Raw genomic sequence first — 21,781 nt, 5'->3', positions numbered from 1 at the left:
CTCGCGGGTACAGCTAGTAATTAAATATTTAATTACTTGCGGATTCGTAACCGGAACTTTGGTCCAAGATTAAGGGTGTCTACCCACTATGCCATCCAGCCGCCTGCGGTGGCCTCACCCAAATTTTAATCCAGTTTGATTGATGCCCGCAATTACAAATGGCGACCTCCTTAAGGGATCTATAGATTTGTGAAAGAGGATCTCCGAGTTACGAATAATCCTTTCATTTTCTTCGATATTCAGTGGATTATCCCCTTTGTAACTGATGAAATCTTTCCACTGGAAATTGAGTTCGCTTTGCAAATGAAGGGTCTGCTTACGGTAAACGTAAAAATAAATAACAGTAAGAAATGCTTATTCAAAGTCCTTCCGTACACATAAATAAAATCCTAACTAATATTATAAATGCGAAAGTAACTGCGTCTGTCTGTCTATCTGTCTGTCTCTCTGTCGGCCTGTTACTCTTTCACGCCAAAACTACTGAACAGATTTGAATGACTTTTGGTATATGGTCCCTGTATAGACCCTGAGAAAGAACATAGGCTACTTTTATCCCGGAATAGGCTACTTTTACGTTGTTCCCGCGAAGCGAAACTCGCGGAAACCGCTAGTATAATATTATAACTATGAAAATATGGTTAGCCATGCGTACGTCGATTGTCGGCCGGCAATAATATCTACGGTAAGCGTCTACCTGCCAGTATCCCTTAACACATCCTATCCTAATCCTAACTAATATTATAAATGCGAAAGTAACTGTGTCTGTCTGTTTGTCTGTGTGTCTGTCTGTTACTCTTTCACGCCAAAACTACTGAACGGATTTGAATGAAATTTGGTATACATATGGTCTAGACCCTGGGAAAGAACATAGGCTACTTTTTATCCCGGAATTCCCACAGGAAAACTTTTTAAGGCGTAGCGAAGCGCGCGGGAACAGCTAGTTACTCATACTTTTGACGGCAAATACACTCACGAGCAATGAAAAAGTTCCACTTACAAAATGACGACACCAAATTACGCAATTATTTAACTTATCTACAGGGTGTTGCGAAAAGGGTATACTAAGCCGAAACCTACATGTGCAGCATGTTATATCTAAGCCCGAAACTGAAATCAGAATTTGAAAATTCGAGAAAAAAAAAATCATTTTCCATTGAAACTTTGTTGGTCACGTGACTTTTACTATGGAAAAAAAAAATTTTTTTTCGCGAATTTCCAAATTCTGATTTCAGTTTCGGGCTTAGATATAACATGCTGCACATGTAGGTTTCGGCTTAGTATACCAATTTTGCAACACCCTGTATAATTTGATAAAAATATTTAGGTACGTTTTTAATTGGTGTTCTGATGAACTGTTAAATGTACTTCATTATAGGAGACGGCGTCATTTAGCTGGTCTTTTCCGTTTAGGAGTAATTTGGTGCTTTTCTCACTGGAACTTTAGGTATAATCGCTCGTGAGTGTATAATCGAATTAAAATTATTCATACTCATCGTCCATGCGAAACAATTACAAGGTATTATAGTAAATGCTACTGATGGTCAAACTAAGGTACTTAGGAGACGTTAGAAATATACCAAGTATGTACACGAGATAATAATCAGATATCTAGGTCGTTTAAGAACTTAAATATGCATAATAAGAAATATTTTGAACGCATAAGCAGACGAACCATGAATCTTTTGTTGAAGCATCAAAACAATTTAATAAAATTGTAATCTATGTACTAGTCACTACACAGGATTAATCTTTATCAGATTATGATAAGATAACATACCTACCGCAAACAAACTCATTGACATCAACATATCTATGTATGTAACATGGAATTCCTAACTAAGGACATAAATTAAATTTAATAGGCTGTTTATTTTCGAAGCTTCTTGCATTCTAAAGATTGGCTAAACAATTGGGTGTTTTTAATAATTATGTATCTGTAGATATATCAGCTGTACGATACCCATATTACAGGCTCTGCCAAGCTTGTATGGTCGTGTGTGAGGTGGATGCCAGAAGCGCGAGTCACAATAGATCTTTTAGGTCGCAGTGGCGAATGGGCACTGGTTGCCCTTTGGTTGATTTCAGAGTTGTTCTAATGATGGAAGTTTTTTTTCTTTTTGTTGTTGTTAAGTTGTAAGTATGTTGGGTGCAATGAACTCTCAACGGAAAGTTCACTAATACAATTCAACACTGTATTGTATGGAAGTAGGTACAGTTATCCTAACTAATATTATAAATGCGAAAGTAACTGTGTCTGTCTGTCTGTTACTCTTTCACGCCAAAACTACTGAACGGATTTAAATGAAATTTGGTAAACAGATGGTCTAGAGTCTAGACCCTGAGAAAGAACATTGGCTACTTGTTATTCCGGAATTCCACGGGAAAACTTCTAAGGCGAACCGAAGCTCACGGGAACAGCTAGTGTTACATAATTTTCTAAATTTATTACATCACACATTGCATTCGCATTGTATCGGCATTTTAGTGTAACTTCCGTTACTTCTGTATCACTTTAGGCAAAATAGTCAGTTTAGTTTTGTATGTAGATAATTTGATTACATTATGTACCTATTGTAGTTGTACCTACAAATAAATAAATCCGATGTTGTAAATGCTATTACTTCGCCGCATATCATTAATCTTTGGACCATGCAATACACAATACATGGCGGTGTGTTTACTTACAAAGTGTTTTTGTAAGTGACGTCATTTTGTAGAGATCCGTAAAATTACTATCAATGATGGTTTCTCTATAGCAGTATCTTTTTATAACCACCAAATCTTAGATAATGCTATGACATGCCAATCACTGTTACCATTTTACAACTCTCTCAGCACAAGCTTGCGTGTGTTATGGTCCACCTACCCGCACTAGGCCAGCGTGGTGGACTAGGCCTAAAACCCTTCCTTCATTGGAAGGTCACCCGTGCCCCGGCACTGGCGACGTGATCCTGTTGTGATGATGATGATGATGAATGACTGTCAAGAGGCTGTCAAAGTGACAAACGACTTTATATATACCTAAGTACTTATGTCAAATTACGTTCTGGCAACTGGATAAAGGAATATAGATAGGTACTAAGATTATTCTTTTGTAAGATAAAATGGTCATATCTTTCAGAGAGATTGGCAATCTAAGTAAATCTTATTTCTTGTATTAAATCTGCGGAGATAAAAATATTGCAGTACCTGAGCATGAACTTAAGTCATGCTCAATGACAATAATCGACTCACTTTGATAGTAACGACTAAGAAAAAAAAAATGGTGTAAAATATAAATAAAAATAGGTCATGAAAAAACGTATAAGATATTAAGTACTGTATAAAATATCCAGTGGAATATTTCACACGTAACTCCGAAGTCCACTTGACCGAATGACCGATGCTATAATATCGATGTTGCATGTCGAATGCCGAAGTGCTTTGATTGCTGTTTAAGCGTTCGACAAATCGTTTCCTTTTAACGACAAAATCTCTGTAGAAATATTCTTTGAAGTGTTTGTTTAATAATCCTTCTTTTTCTGTTTTGTTTATTTTCCGCATGCATAAATTACATTTATTATACTAACATGCATTTTATTGTGTCAGGACATACAGTTACAGGTTATAAGCTACAATAAAATGTCATATTATAATGAAAACCACTGATTATGACACGGAAATCAGTCAACATAAAAGGAAGGTGGAGTACCTAGGTCCTCCCAAATATGTTCACAGGACTCTATGTACATAATAATACGTTATAATATACCTATTTTTGTACAATCTACGGTCACAGATCCTGCGGCTAATTTTGGTTTTGGATCATGCAATACATACACAAACATAATAATATAATAATAATAATATTATAATATTTGGGGACATATCTCACACACGACCATCCGACCCCAAACTAGGCAGAGCCTGTAATATGGGTGTCGGACCGCTGACATATTTACACAAATACATAGATAGATACATATTAAATATAAATATCAACACCCAAGACCCGAGAACAAATATCTGTTTTTAAACAAATATCTGCCCCAGCCGGGAATCGAACCCGGGACCTTCGGCATAGCAGTCAGGGTCACTAACCCTACGCCATTCGACCGTCCGTAATGATTATTTAATTCTTAGTTTAATAAACCTAACAATCGCACATCTTTTAGATTACTTCGGTTTTTTTACCGGCTATGATTTGATGATACATTTTAGGCCTCACCTCAGAAAACTTATATATTGTGCTTTAATATTAGACCAACGTTCGCAAAAATATTGCGACACAGAACATTCAGTTGGATTTGATCCGAAGAGACGGATGTCCATAAGGGCCGGGCCGAGGCCTAATCAAACAATTGACCTATTAAAATATGAGCGGGAAACTGATGTTCGATTTTCAAACTGGGGTCGGAAAGCCAGCTACAGGTGCGCCAGTTTCCATTTTCATTTTTCGCTGAGCGCCGAAGCGCAGAATGGCAGTTGGCATCGAGACGTCGACACGCACGCACGTCAGTCGCCGCGCCATTTTCGACATGTAACCGAAAAAATAATCCCGCAAAAAACCAAACTTCGAACAAAGTGTTTCGGCGGAAAGTGAAGTTCAGATTTTTTTTTGTTGTGATGTGCAGTGTATCAGAATTTAATGTGACTTACTTGTAAGTTATAAAAAATAAAATGTATCTTTAAGATTTAAGATATCGTAAGTCTTATCTTATAGCTATTATTTTAGATGCGTCATAAGGTTTCAAACTGATAGTGATAAGATTGAATGTAAAGTTACATCGTGTATTAAAAACATATATTTTGAGTTTGAAAAACTGTTACAAGTTGTGGTGAAAGTGTTGTCTCAGAACTTTCAGGAGAAAAGTTTGAAGAACTGTTCAGGCGTATCGCTTCTGCTGCTCGCTCGAATCCACAAGATAACATGTAAGTAAAGTCTTTTCAAATATACTTAATAGGTTAGAAATTTAATGATATAGAGTTATGTATAGATATCAACACATTGCCTACCTACTTTACGTAGCGCCAAAAATTAACTATTTCAAGATTTGCTTAAGTTATTAATAATTGTACTTACTTAAAAAATTAAAAATAAAACCAAATCAAACGTGATATGTTTTGATGAAATCAATTTTCAATATTTCCACAACCTATACCTAATACTGAAGTGGCAGCGGACCGGCTATATCTGGTGAAGAACCGATCACTGCATGACGTGAAGTCATCTGACAGTCGGGTTGACCAATTGACACCAAAACTCTCTTAGCACAAGCTTGCTTGTGTTGGGGTCCACCAACCCGCATCAGGCCAGCGTGGTGGACTAGGCCTAAACACTTCCGTAATTGGAAGGAGACCCGTGCCCCAGCAGTGGGGACGTGATATGGTGTGATGGTGACCGGTAGAGGATGGATGAGGAAGACCAAGACTAGAGTGTTGTGGCTCTACTTGGGAGTGGCCTATGTCCAGCAGTGATCGATAACGGGCTGATGATGATGAAGGTAGGACGTTGTACACAGGTACAAGACCTACCTTTATCGATTGTCATGGAAGAAAATCTATTGTTTTCTATTAATAGCCCACTCAAATATATAATTAAACCTGACGGCATTGTTAAATATTTTAAATGCTTTATTATTTAATTTGCATAAAATGTAATCCCTCAAAACAAACTCAACATTTCGACGTTTTTTACTGACGTTAGGAGTAAAAAGTCGTGTGCTGCTCACTTACTTACGCACTTCTTAAAAAAAACTTTTGAACTTTACGTAGTATAAAAATATAGGTAGGTACAGGAGGATTATTACAGTATAATTTAGGAGTTTACACAATACTTTGCTTACTATTTAAAGGTATATCAGACAGAGGGCCGGGCCGCATCGCGAAAATTGCTCTGATACATTATTTAAATATGAACTATAGCATACCACACTATGCCAGGGCACAGCGGGTCGCATTTTTATAATCAAACAGGATTGTGATACGATTCGGCCCGGCCCAGCAAACTGACATAATCCGCCTTATTATAAAACTTAGACTAAATATATTCTACTTCTGGTTCAAAACCGGTTATAATCCAGAGATTTCATATACAAATCATTAGACTGAAGTTAGGTTTAAACCAGAACTATCTTAAGTCTTCGTTTAATAATAAGGGGGAATGTGCCCGAACCATAAAGCAGCAAAATCATCTTCACAACTTTAACTTCTATCATGACATTGGACTACTCTACATCGTTAATTATGTATTCACTTCGCGACCGCCGATAAAATTCTTTATTATGAAATTCGTAAAATATTTCAATGCCACCCGATCGATAAAGCATTATAAATAGAATTTACAATAGATTCCTGTCTTATAAAACTTAGCTCAATGATGTTTGTACGCAATGTTTGCTTTTTCTGTTATGTTTGCCGCTAGCCAAGTCAACTATGGTGATGCCTATGAAATATTTGTTTAGATGCCTATATTTCTACAATGATTTACTCGTATTAAGGTGTTTTACTAGATGTTTAAATAGTGGTTTCTTGTTTCTTACCATTTTCTTTAACTGATAAATTTTGTACAAATTATACAGTATGCAAGGTAGGTATAATATTGTACTCACTAGCAATGAAAATGTTCCAGTGACATGTAATACGGCAAGGGCAGGTGGAATTCAGGGGAAAGCCTCGAAATATTATGTAACTGATATCCTGTGTCAGCTGTCTATCTGTCTATCGCAACCACTGGACTCTTTAAATTCTGTTGGCTGCTTGATCGAAAGCGGGGCAATTCTTAACGTAATAATAATAGGGAACATTTTGCAATGAATTCTAGCACACGGCCTTAAAGTCGAGCGGCTTAGCATTGCGTTTAAAGTCACTTGCCATTGGCCTAATAATAAAATAATAACCTCTTTGTTAATAATAATAGCGACCATTTTGCAATGAATTCTAACTCCAAAACACTTAGAAATGGCTACCTGAAGCTATTATAATACTATTTACAATTAGACGTATTTTGCGCTATAATTATGTTTATTTCCGCTGAACTCTAATGCCGGCCCTATTGTATTGTATATAAAAGGTATAGTTACAACACCGATTTGTAGTTTAAAATGTTATTTATATATCTGTATGTAGATGAAATATTTGTATGCATTGTTTGTTTCTAACGAATTAACTCATAATATTATTTGTTTCACATTTACTACATAGAGGTAAACCATTACGTTGCCTCTAGTAAAATATTAAATAATCATAATAATTATAATATCCGTAATTCTGTGATAGTATGGCCCGTATGATATAAGTTCAATGCTATTTTTTATTCAAGGAAGAAATTTTAAATGAGGTAAAATCTGAAGGAAGTGCTGTTTTTTTTTATTTTTATTTCAATTTTATTTTAAGACTAAAAAAGTAGTTACCATAGCTGATTCATGGCTATACACTCACGAGCAATGAATAAGTTCCAGTTGCAATAGCACCAAATTATTCCTAAACGGAAAAGGCAAGTTGTATAACGCCGTCTGCAATATTGAAGTATATTATATATTATACTAGCTGTTCCCGCGCGCTTCGCTTCGCCTTAAAAAGTTTTCCCGTGGGAATTCCGGGATAAAAAGTATCCTATGTTCTTTCCCAGGGTCTAGACCGTATGTATACCAAATTTCATTCAAATCCGTTCAGTAGTTTTGGCGTGAAAGAGTAACAGACAGACAGACAGACAGACACAGTTACTTTCGCATTTATAATATTAGTTAGGATACAACGCCTCAGAATGCTACTAACTAAAAACGCAAATATTTTGCTAAAATTTTAAATTAAATGTTTAAAGATATTGGGGCCTTTTGGTGTCGCCATTTTGTAAGTGGAACTTTTTCATTGCTCGTGAGTGTAATGACTTAGCAACAACAAAGTTGTTTTCATTAAAAATAAACTTCATAAGACTTTTGTTATGCAACATGTCGCTCGCTGTGTTATGTAGCCATTTTTATTCTATCAGCATTGAACTTGGCTTCTAAATTGTCTCATACATATTCATGAGGCCATCACCTTTTTAGGATTGGAAGGTTGGTATTGGTTTTCTTATGTTCCATTGCATTGGTCAATAGCTTAGTTCAGAGGGCCAAGTGTAGGTTTTTCCAGATCGAGATGGGAACATTGCAGCATACGGAGTAAAAAGTGGCACTTCCCATGCAGGAGAGCTATGTTTGTTTTTCTGGTCGATATCATTGTCACATTCTAGAGTACTTACTGGATAAAAAAAACAAATTCGTTTAGATTTTTCACTTTAATCCTACTGTTTTGATGTGCGTAAATCCTAACTAATATTATAAATGCGAAAGTAACTGTGTCTGTCTGTCTGACTGTCTGTCTGTCTGTCTGTCTGTTACTCTTTCACGCAAAAACTACTGAACGGATTTGAATGAAATTTGGTACACATATGGTCTAGACCCTGGGAAAGAACATAGGCTTTTTATCCCGGAATTCCCACGGGAAAACTATTTAAGGCGAAGCGAAGCTCGCGGGAACAGCTAGTCTATAATAAGTACGGATATTATGTACCTCCTGCGGGTTGACTGGCAGAAAATGCTTTTAGCATTAAGTCCACCGTTTGTACTTTTATTTGTAATATTTGTACAATCAAGTTAAATAATAATAATAATGTACGGACCGTATTTATCAATGTATTTTTTAAAGTAGCCATATCAGTTGCCCACTGCTGGACAAAGGCCTCCCCATGTTTACTCCACACGTCTCTGTTGTCGACCAGTGTCAATGTCAATTAATAAAATAAATCAAATCAGCATGTTGGCCTCTATTACGACACGCGATATAGGTATATTGCCGTTAATCTACGTCGGTAACGAACCCGTGTAGCGACAGCAGGCATATATACATCTGATAATAGAGATAGAATTGCCAATTGCCAATTCAACTAACCTGTCAGTCACCTAAGTAAGTATTCAGATACCCCTCAGGGAGCTATTATTATGCACACAATTATAACATTATGTCTGTATATAATGATTGCCTATCCATTGTTCTACCCAGTGTTGACTGTTAGCTTCATAATATGTTGATATAATTAATTATTGTGTTGATCTTACGAGCCATTAATTTATTGGGTCTGAAATCTCTCACAGACGATAGAGAACGGTATTGATATTGCTATGCCTCTATCTATGTTTATTTAAGTTTCATGAACAGTTACTTTTATTGAAAGATACAAACAAATCTTCAAATAACATTAGTTATTGTCGAAAGTTAAACAGCAACAAAATTGTGCGTGCCCCTATCGGTGCGTTCCGTTGTAAGTACATTTTTTTATGACGACGCGACGCAACAATGGGGCCTCCCCTGAAGCCACCGATTCCCGTCGAACTCAAAAATAGGATGAATGCGTGGGTGTGGGTCTAGTTAAATAGCTAACTTTGTATTTCCGGAAACTGACAAAAACAAATCAAATATAATTTATACTATACGATGTGAAAAACAAATAGAAAAAGTAAAGATAAGATTAAATTCATGACAATCGATTTTAGTTTCTACTGTGTAAATATATCTTTCAAACTATCTATTTACATTGGTAGCTAAATCCCAAAACGCTTAGTTATTAATAGAAGGTCCGATTTAAACTGCCTTCGCTACAACAAAGTATTCATACCCCAACAGTATAGATAGGGGGTCAATTCAGCCTATGAATAAACACCCAAATTTCAAAACTACAAGTCGCTTACCTTTTGAAAAATATGGCCAAACACACTAGGTAACATAACATAACCTTCTAAACACAAAATAAAAAACAGCTCAGCCGTTCAGATAGATATACCCCTGTATCAAAACTCGTAGGACAAAATTTGTTCAGAATGACCCTCTGAGTCACCCCCTTTCGGCTTATACCCTTTTTGCAACACCCTGTATACACATACAGTCATATACCCCTCTTTTTTCATCGGGGGTTAAAAAGTAACGTTCTAACTACGACTCCATCTATCAATCCTGTTGCCCGAGCACAGGATTCGAAACCTCCGTTTACGTTGCGTATCGTCAAATGTCACTGTCAAAATGTAAGGCAAATTTGTTAGTTCTAAAAGTGGCATTTGTTTTTTCCATGTTAGGTGAATTTCACCAAACACTAAACGTATTTAGTAGCCTGTCAGTTAGTACAAAATGTATTTAAAATTTGATTTAAATACGTTTAGCAGTTGGTAAAAGCTACCTTCGTGTAGATTCGAAAATAGTATCGAATCCTATGCTCGCGCCTCTGTACTAGACGTACAGAAACTTCATATTTCGTTGAGCAAGAGTAACCCACATGTACTTACCGCATTTATCAATAAGTAAATCATGACGTAAATTTGTCTAGAGATCAAATTTAATCCGCAGTGTTTGCTCTCCTGTTTGCGTCGTACAAACATAGGGTATGAATTATCTGTACTGAGCTAAAAGGCGAATTGTGGTAGGTGATTTAATTTTCAATTCATTCATATTTAAGTTGTTAAATCATGAATTGAAAATTAAATACAAATTACTAGCTTTTCCCGCGAGCTTCGCTTTGCTGTAAAAGGTTTCCCAGTGGGAAATTCGGGATTAAGAGTACATAAAACTATTTCTTACATAACTACCTATATGTAGAACTTATCTAGAGGTATAAAAAACGGGATAAAAATCCATTGTGTAGTACACATACAAACAATTTCAGACGCCACATCGACTTGCTTTATACTATGTAGTGATAATAACCATCTACTTGTAAAACATTCGTGCACACCACAATACAATCATGAAACGGGTATTTCAGGAATATACTCCATTTTTCAATAAATTTGATACACGAATTTAAATAGTAATATCTATAGAACGACTGTGGTTAATAATAATAATAATAATAAATATGTGGGGACATCTCACACACGGCCATCCGACCCCAAGCTAGGCAGAACCTGTGTTATGGGTGTCGGACAGCTGATATATCTACACAAATACATAGATAGATAGATACTAAATATAAATATCAACACCCAAGACCCGAGTACAAATATCTGTCTTTAAACAAATATCTGCCCCAGCCGGGAATCGAACCCGGGACCTTCGGCTCAGTAGTCAGGGTCACTAACACTACGCCATTCGGTCATTAATTGTAATACACTCACGAGCAATGAAAAAGTTCCACTTACAAACACTAAAAAATGATCCCAATTTTAAAGAAGGTTATTTCGAATTCTATCAAAATATTTACGTTTTTAGTTAATAATAATCTGATGCGCTGTTAAATGCACTTCAATATTGCATACAGCGTCGTGAAGCTAGCCTTTCCGTTTTGGAGTTATTTGCTGCTATTGTCACTGGAATTTTTTCATTACCCGTCGTGAGTGTATTTTTTAAAGAGCTGGAGGTATATCCTTCATGGAACGTAGTTTTACTAAAAAAAATCCGAAGTAAAAACTGTATAACATTTGATAAATATTTCATAAGCTTCGTAACTTTATCTGCGCTGGCGGTATATTTATTCAGCCAAGAAAAATCCAGATTTTACTTACAAATGTTCTGTGTTAAGACTTTGTTCGGTTACTTTAGTTGGTTTTACAACGGAATCTTTGTTTTTTTACTACATTATTGTCAGACATGATAGCTTTAAGCTTTAAGTTTTCTACATCGTATATTCAGGTACTTAAATAAACTTTTATCTCTCTAGAAACTTGCTACACTTTACTTATACATATTCATGAAATTGTACTCTTCATTTGGATTAGTATTCAATAGTAAAACCCGTACTAGATGTACTAACAGGTATTTAACTACTATTGACAAAACTGAATTCCACCTGCTGCCGCTGCACAACCCGTGCTGCGTTATTCACGCAGATTCACGTATTCACCATAAATACGACGCTATGATTGATGGAACACGACCTCGCAATCATAGACTCACTCACTTCCATCCAAAGGTTGTCTGGTAGAGATTACTATAAGCAATAAGGCCGCCTCTTTATACTGTTTTATTTTTAGTTTTTTTTTTTTTGTAATTTTTGTTCTTGGTGCAAATCAAGTGTATTGTATTGTATTGTAAACAAGTTTATCGATGTATAACGAACCCGTGTAGCGTCCGCTGTATTTATATTGTGCCTTATCTACAATGTTTCGATATTCAGTGGCGACTATTAACAACCGTATCAACTGCGATGATCATGGGCAAATAAACAAAGGAAGCTTCAATTGGTCTGTTAAGATCAAATTGGAAGAACCACCGCGAGTCGGTGGGTCTGGCGCACTTCGATCAAGCTTGTATTACGTATACTGTTAGGGGTCACTCTAGATTGCTAACAACTTAGATAACGAGGCTAACCACGACTCTATCATCACGACCCATTACGTCCCCACTGCTGGGGCACGGGTCTCCTTCCAATGAAGGAAGAGTTTAGGCCTAGTCCACCACGCTGGCCAAGTGCGGGTTGGTGGACCCCAACACAAGCAAGCTCGTGCTGAGAGAGTCTCAACCACGACTTTATCTCGTTGTAATATAGCTACCGTTTGCGTAACAGGTTTCCTTCGTTGGTTGTCGAGCTAGATTCCGTTTCGAGAGTACAGGCAGTTGCTATGATTCAAGGAAATGTAGTCCTTATTCACAGTTGCACGCAAACTCAGTATATTGTATCAGAATTTATTGTTCTTAACATTGTAAAGGATTCTGTCTTCTTGTTTAGATACGAGTATGTATATATCTGTTGAGAGAAATTATGTTTCTCTGCAATAATTATAGCTTTACTGTGCCATCTATTTAATGGGATTGCCTTGATAATTGGGCGATGAAAATTTGCATAAATATAATTTGCAAATTGTAGGTACTTTTGTAATTTTATATTTAAGTAGGTATAACCTCCTGAGACCAAAAATGTCAGAACTTTCAGTTCTCAGCCGGTGCAAAATGCTGCTTTGTCTGAACCTTGTGGTGGATCTTCACATTATATCATCGTATGTGGTCTCTGTCGGCTCGTCTATAATAGAGGTTATGTGGGTTCAGAATATTTTGTATATTTTAAACAGACTCAGATGATATCCTTATCCTTACTAATATATAATATTATAAATGCGAAAGTAACTGTGTCTGTCTGTCTGTCTGTCTGTCTGTCTGTTACTCTTTCACGCCAAAACTACTGAACGGATTTGAATGAAATTTGGTATACATACGGTCTAGACCCTGGGAAAGAACATAGGCTACTTTTTATCCCGGAATTCCCACGGGAAAACTTTTTAAGGCGAAGCGAAGCGCGCGGGAACAGCTAGTATATATATAGGTACATTATAAATGTTATTTCCAGACCTTCAGGCTCGGACCAAGCTCACACTGACGTGAAAACTTCGCTTTCATAAAAACAGTTGCAGAATGAAATTATTATTTGCCCATCCAAGTACCGAGTCCTCCTCACAAAAAACAAAAGAAAATAATTACATTTTTACAAAAATAATATTTTTTGTTTGCGTTTTTTTTTGTAACTGTTTGTGAGTCAAGTTTCATTGTCTCTGTAACAAGTGGTAGGTATTCAGTTAAAATTAATGTCAAGTACAGGGGTCAACGACCCTCGACTGTTGTAAAAATTAGGGCGAGGGAGACCGGGCGTGATGTCACATTTTTATTATTTCTTTATTTTGTACTTTTTAAACACTTTAAGGCCCTGTTTCACAATATCTGGTTAGTGGCTACCTGTGAGATAAAATATTGCTGTCACTATCAAAAAAATAATAACAGAGAGTGACAGCATGAATTTTATCTTACAGGTAGCCACTAATCAGACATTGTGAAACAGGGCCATTGCTTGTGAGTCCATTTAATGATTAGGTATACATACAACATAACATAGGACGGTCGAATGGCGTAGTGGTTAGTGGCCCTGGCTGCTATGCCGAAGGTCCCGGGTTCGATTCACGGCTGGGGCAGATATTTGTTTAAATACAGATATTTGTACTCGGGTCTTGGGTGTTGATATTTATATTTAATATGTATCTATCTATGTATTTGTGTAGATAAATCACCTGTCCGATACCCATAACACAGGCTCTGCCTAGCTTGGGGTCGGATGGCCGTGTGTGAGATGTCCCCACATATTATTATAATATTATTATTATTATAAATATAAAATACTAGATTTATTGAATGTAGATTATAATTTAAAAAAATTAAATACCTATCGTTCTATGTCCGTGTTTAGAAGTCCAATTTCTAGAGGCCATTATTATATTATAGCATGTAAAAAAGTTTACAGTGCAAGTAACAGTATTTGAAAAAATCGGCCTAGGTTGGAAAAATTAACATACCTAACAGCAATATGACCGAGAGAGAGGAAGTTTGAATTCGGGAACGTCTGAGTGAGAGAGCAATCTAAATCGGATTTGACAGTTTTACTTTTTATTAATTGTTTCACAAACAAAGACAGCATTAGGCATCCAGCCAACATCCATTTAGTTTTTAGAGGATTGTTAGACTACTTGCGTCAACACTTTTTGCTAACAGTTAATGATCGTCATTAATGTAGTGGACTCTCAGAATACGAGTTTTTTGGTAGGTTTAAATTTAGAATAGGTGTGTCTCAAAATAATAACTTCCTCGCTCTTAAGGGATATGCCAAATTGACTATATTGTGGAATCTGCATGGCACTAACAAAAAGTACAGACTATGAACAAAACCATAATAATTTCAAAGGTTGTTTTAAGGAACTTTTCTTACTGTTAACGACACATAATTTAACGAATAGCTATTCTTAAAATAGAGCTTTTGTTTGAATTCTAGAAGACCTTTAAATGATATTATGGTCTGTGATACTTTGGATGTGTCATACAATTTATATTTTGCTGTCAAAACCTTTTGTACTTTTGGCGAAAGTAAATATCATCAAAATATTTACCTTCAAACAAAATTCTTGATATACATAATATCTAGAGGATGTTGAAAAGAGGGTATATTAAGCCGAAACCTAGATGTGCATGTGCAGCATGTTATATCTAAGCTCAAAAATTAAATCAGAATTTCAAAATTCGTGATAAAAAAGTCATTTTCCATAGTTAGTAAAAAGTCACAACAAAGTTGACCAAGAAAGTTTCTATGGTTTTATTTTTTTAAATCGTGAATTTTGAAATTCTGATATCATTTTCGGGCTTAGATAAAACATGCTGCACATGTAGGTTTCGGCTTTATATACCGTTTTTGCAACACCCTGCATACTGTTTTTACTGAATACTTAATGTTTTTTTTTTGTATATCGGTAGGTTAAATTAAAATATACTGTCTTAACTATCTAAGTTATATTATAAGTGGAAACTGTTTTTGGTTTAAGTTATAATTTTCTGTCTAAATTTATTTTTTATATGTAACTGTTGGTTTTCCATAAATAAATAATAAATAAATAAATAAATACTGCATACCTAACATTATCATCATACATTACAAACTATACAGGACGCTGAAACACCATGCCTATTTTCATTATTCAACGTTTTACGATATATTTAAATAATACTTCTTAAATATACCATTCCACATAAAACCACTATCGGTTTAATGGATCGTCCATTAGGGCGTTATATTTTAAAAGCCTTCCGATTTTATGTATACTGTTGTACTAAAAAAACTGATTTATATAGTTCATAAATGGCTGTTTTCTTGTTTTACCGGATTTTTCCATATATCACCTATAGATTGTATTTTAGTTTGCCTGAAAAGTGTCATGTTTCTTTACCTTATCTAGTTTTTATGCAAGCTCATTTTACATGTTTTCTGATACCTAGATCATCATTGATATAAAACCTCAAATATTATCTGTTCCTTCGCTATCAATACAAAGATAAATTTTATTATAAATAAGTACAATCTGATCTTTGTAGTAGAGATTGCTATAAGCAGTAAGGCCGCCTTTTTTTACTGTCTTTATTTTTAGGCTCTATTTTGTAAAAAAAAACTGTTTTTGGTGCAAATAAATAGGATTGTATTGTATTGTAATTGTATTTTTGATGCAGGCACTTTATAGGTATAATTTTAATTTATTGAAATGGATAGTAGTTGTGAATGATTGTAAATGCAATGTGTTTCAAAAGGAGTGGGTACTTACCTATACCTGATAAACACAGCTCGCCTTTCTGAGAAACTTGTAGGTTCCAAAGTACCTACTAGGAGTTTGAAAATTGACGGAAATAGAAAAGAATATAGATAATCTTTATTAGTACCCAAAAACATGGACAAAAATACAAAAAACTTAGGGCCTGTTCCACAATGTCTGGTTAGTGGCTACCTGTCGGATAAAATACATGCTGTCACTCTCTGTCATTATTTTTTAGACAGTGACAGTATGTATTTTATCCGACAGGTAACCACTAACCAGACATTGTGGAACAGGCCCTTAATCTAACACATATGTACAAATGGCGGCCTAATCACTTGAAGCGATTTCTTCTAGGCAACCTTTAATAATGAAATGATGAAATAATCGACTCTCAATATTATAGAACAATGCGGACTGGAGTGTAATGCTCAATATAGTAAAAGTTCACGTACACATTTTGTACGGATAGAAAGAAAGAAAGAAAAATGTCCGTGCAATGAAAAAGCTCCATTGCTGACATAATATTTATGTATATTTATATGGAACGCCAATGGCAGGTGAATTTTTTAGATTCCTTGTGAAGATATAATAATATAAAAATAATAATCTATCTTTTCCCGGCACCGTAAGAAATAATCAAAACTTGAAAAAAAAAACAACTCATTACAAAATGATAAATGTTACGTTTCCTTACAGTCTGTCGTCAGCGTCGCGGAAACATCTACTTTGTTAATGTTCCCAGACTTTGTTAAAAATGGCGACGTCGACAGATTTACGTAACAACCATCGAATTATTTACAGTGCGACAAACTTATCTGTTCCGGTGAGAGCGAACTAAATTGATCCATATCTCATTACTTACTAATGAATTGTATATTGTTAAAGATTAGATGGGTTTATTAACACCGCAAGAGCGAATTAACAATACGAGAAAACTTAAAATGTTATAAAATAAAGAAATATTAAACATTTATGTGAGCTGTCACCGGAACAGATAAGTTTGTGGCACTGTATTTAGCGGTGACATCCATTACTACTTGACAATAACAAATGTATACATAGGCGCGATAAACTGTGAGTAGTCAATTTGTCTGTAAAATATTAGAAAAGAAAAATGGTACTACATCATTATACGAGATTGGTGACTGCTATTCATCACGACCCATCACGTCCCCACTGCTGGGGCACGGGTCTCCTTCCAATGAAGGAAGGGTTTAGGCCTAGTCCACCACGCTGGCTTAGTGCGGATTGGTGGACTGCTATTAGTATACAAAAACTTTTGTATGGATACATACTTTAGAATTTATAATTTAATACATAGTTCAAATACTAACTTCCTGTTTAACCATGTCTAGATACTGGCTAACTGTGGGATAAAATACGATCTTAAACAACTAGTTAGGATCCACTTCCGTTTTCACGACTTTATAGTTGGACTGTAAGTAACAATATTTATAATTTTAAGTTCTCATTATATTTTGAGTGAATGTTTTTTATACTTAATGTTCTTATGAGAAATAAAGTATCTTAAACCGTAAACATGCTATCACTCTGTGCAATAATGTTTTAGACAGTGACATCATGTCTTTTAACCCACAGGCAACCATGATCCAGATATTGTGAAACAGGCCCTTAGTGAAATAGTCTCCAGTACCACATAATTAGGTACCTATAATAATAATTACACTCACGGGCAATGAAATAGTTCCACTCACAAAAAGCCGACACCAAATGACCCCAATTTTTTTCAATATTTAATTTAAAATTTGAACAAAATATGATTGTTTTAGTTGGTAATATCCTGACCGTTAAATATACTTCAATGTTGCAGAAGGCGTCATAAAGCCAACGTTTTCCGTTTAGGAGTAATTTTGTGTTTTTCTCAGTGGAACCTTTTCATTGCCCGTGAGTGTATTATTATGCGATCAATGCCTACATTTACAACAAAAGCCTACAGAAATCACATGACACGACGGCGAGAGTGCTCACGCTCATGTCAACAGTTCTTTCAACATGTAGCTCTGTCATGCAATTTATTAGTGCTCAATTTGTCTCAGTTGATGATCTATGACAGCGCACCAGTAGCTCACACGGTAGCAACAATGATACACGATAATGAGTTTTAAACCGTGGGCGGTAAAGACGGAAGTCGCGTGACGAATTAATGTTATCGATAGTTTTTTTTGGTCTGTCAATATAGAGGGTTATCGGTGTATGTGTAAAGTATTTTTATTTGTTTGCCAGAAACAGTTTTTATTTCGCGAGCGGTTCGGGTTTATTGGAACTGAATTTGTTTATGATTATCGGTTTCATTGTATTAGTCAGTTTACATAAATACCAACGAACTGTAAAAGTTCGTTGATAAATATCTATTTTATTTAAATTTCTGTTGGTATCTTAATGATCGAGTTTTAATGAATATGAAAATTTCGGTTTTGAAATAAGATGATGCACAAACATTACGTCTACGGTACATAATGAAATAAATACAAAATTTTGTGATGCTTTTTATAATTAAAAATTTTATATAATGAATAATGATGACAATGCTTAATGGTAGTAATCTCTACCAACAAAATACCTATTACGATTGCTGCCATAGGTTTATACCCGCTAGCATACTGTGCAGCGATCACAGGATTCGATACTATTTTCGAAACTACACAAACATATGGAAAATGAACAGTATCGTCAAGTGTCACTGTCAAAATGTAAGGCAAATTTGTCAGTTCCAAAAGTGACATTTGTTTTTTCCATATGTTTCGAAAATAGTATCGAATCCTGAGATCGCTGCACTGTACCTTCGCTACATGCTCTTAACTAAAGTAGCCATCATTGTTTTGTGCAGTAATGCGTCGCTTCCTCCACAACACGCAATCATCTCAATGTCGTGTCATCTGCGAATGTGAATGTTCTAACCACTACTGCCATTGGACGGACTCATTTGAAAATAAACAACAAAAATATATAAAATATGTACATACATAAATAATTATGGAAGATATTGCTGTTAGCATTAAGTTCGCCTATGTACATATGTATTACTGTGCAATAAAGAATTTAATACTAATAATAATCCCCAGGGGAAAAGTCAAAGGTGATTCGCAAGCGAGCCACCCGTTTTTCGCTGTGGGTACATATAATATATGTAGGTATAGGTGGTTTCCTTACAAAAAAGATAGCTACTGTCTTAGTAAGGTACATTATAATAAGCTGGTAATAAAATATATGACTGATAAAAAAATTATTAGCATAGTCTTTGTGTTTAAATAAATATATTTTTTATCTTAATTAGGTATGCTTGTTGTGTAAAAGGTTATCACCAAAATGCAATGGGTCATTGGGCTACTTATAAAAATTATTTAAACATTGCTAAAAGTTTATACATAAGTAGGTATGTTGAGTTTATAACCCTACTGAAGCTACAACATGTAAATACCTACATAAAATATGTAAAACTACTATAGATAAGTAAAAAAAATTACGGTTTTTAATCAGTAACGTTGCAGTGACATGAATATTACTGGGTTTTATATTCTTTTCAGATAGTTGTAGGTAAGTATATGATAATTGTTAAAACTGAGAAACATTTCAATAAAGTCCCATAACAAGGTTGATAACAACTATATTTGTGAGTTTACAGTTACGTACAGTCGACAAAAGAGATATATGTCCACCTGTCCACAGAGCCCACACTTTGGACCTTACTATTGAAACTAAGGTGGAATTTCTCAAAAATGCTAAGCATATTTAGTCACCTGTTAAACCGCTGGCAGTTAGTACAAAATTCATTTGAAATTTGATTGTATCTAAATTGTTTTTTTATATGTTTTTAGCGTTTGGTGATCACCCTAAGACACACTAATAATATTCCCCTATTTTACCTATGTTCCACTTTGTTGTGGATAGTCATCTCTTTTGTTAACTATACTATCGATAGGCATAGACATTATAGGCAGTAATTACCGTAAATTCCCTTACTGATGAGATTGGTCCGTGGCGGTACAAATAACAGCCCATGTGGATAATTGCATACGGTTTTACATACGTCCACCTACTGCCTACTATATGGTTACTGTTTAATTAAATTTCGGGCTACCGTTAAAGTTTGAAACTTGGCGGTACAATCTGGTGGCAGGATTTGTTGTGTAATACCCAGTTACTGAAGGGCATGAGAGGTTAACCAGGAAATATTCTGCGTTAACATGTTTGATTACTATATATGCAGTCACATAAAAAATTGTATATTTTAAACGCAGTCAGCGTTAAGAAAAAAAACTGGTTTGAAACAGTGTTTAAATATATTTTTTTAAAACACAAACAAGTGTTTTTATTTGTCATTTTTTTAAGTAATAATCTCAGCTTTGGTGAAAAGGTTGTACCACGACAAGGTGGCCCCTTAAACCTAACATATACATGTAGGTATTATCTATAGGAATATACCTAGGTACATAATCCTAACTAATATTATAAATGCGAAAGTAACTGTGTCTGTCTGCCTTTCTGTCTGTCTGTCTGTCTGTCTGTCTGTCTGTCTGTTACTCTTTCACGCCAAAACTAATGAAAGGATTTGAATGACATTTGGTATACATATGGTATAGACCCTGGGAAAGAACATAGGCTACTTTTTATCCCGGAATTCCCACGGGAAAACTTTTTAAGGCGAAGCGAAGCTCGCGGGAACAGCTAGTATTATATATACTTATCTAAAAGTTTACTGGCCAGGGGGCTCTCTCTCTACAGGGTGTTGCAAAAAGCGTATACTAAGCCGAAACCTACATGTGCAGCACGTATGTTTCGGCTTAGTATACCAATTTTGCAACACCCTGTATATGACGAAAAACGAAGTTTCGGAGTGCTGCTGCGCGAGCTAACACTCTATCTCGTTGTATTAAACGTGCTGATTGCACGACAGCTCTCGTTCGTTCGTTTTTCGTCAGTATAGAGTAACCCTCCTGGCAAGTTGGAATAGGGCAATTATCGGGTTTGCGGGGCTTAACTCTATAAGTAGTTTCCTCCAGCGGCAGCGTGGCAGAAAGTGCCACTTAAATTATTTGATTACTTATACTTTTATTGCGCTATTTAAAAATAATGTAGGTGGACGTTAAGCATTTTACCAGCATCTACCACCAACCTGCTGCCTGAATTTAATCATCATACCTAGTTAAATAAATACATATACTGGATAGGATGGTTATGTTTTAACTAAGTGTTTACTTTGTATAAAAATGTAATCCAATATTTACGTACTTAATTAACTTTCGATCATGTGGATTTCTTGTAGGACACCCTGTATAGTATATAGTAACTATGTACAGTTCATGCCAAACAATGAAGTTTACTGCGATTACACTTTTGTGCTTTGTAAAACTAACTGTGAGTCTTTGAAAGAATGAATAATATCCTACTTGTATTAACTATCATTATTTTAAACTAGCTGTCCCCGCGTGCTTCGCTTCGCCTTAAAAAGTTTTCCCGTGGGAATTCCGGGATAAAAAGTAGCCTATGTTCTTTCCCAGGGTCTAGACCATATGTATACCAAATTTCATTCAAATCCGTTCAGTAGTTTTGGCGTGCAAGAGTAACAGACAGACAGACAGACAGACAGACAGACAGACAGACAGACACAGTTACTTTCGCATTTATAATATTAGTTAGGATAACTTTTAAAAACTAAATAACATACTTCTTATGTACTTATAACTATAACTAAACTAAAA

At 35.3% G+C, this 21,781-nt stretch overlaps 1 protein-coding gene across 1 annotated transcript in view; it reads left to right on the top strand.

Annotated features, from left to right (window-relative positions):
* The first annotated feature begins 4,327 nt into the window (after window positions 1-4,327).
* Window positions 4,328-21,781, top strand: part of LOC105398545 (5-hydroxytryptamine receptor 1) — a 132,185-nt gene continuing 114,731 nt past the window's right edge. The window contains exon 1 of the mRNA XM_011570665.3: window positions 4,328-4,911. The gene's annotated coding sequence lies outside the window, so the exon portion shown is untranslated. The remainder of the gene's footprint in view (window positions 4,912-21,781) is intronic.

Source organism: Plutella xylostella, chromosome 26 (assembly GCF_932276165.1).
Source record: "Plutella xylostella chromosome 26, ilPluXylo3.1, whole genome shotgun sequence".
Classification (NCBI taxonomy): domain Eukaryota; kingdom Metazoa; phylum Arthropoda; class Insecta; order Lepidoptera; family Plutellidae; genus Plutella; species Plutella xylostella.
The sequence above is the reverse complement of the archived record's forward strand: the minus strand, read 5'-3'. Positions and strand labels throughout refer to the sequence as shown.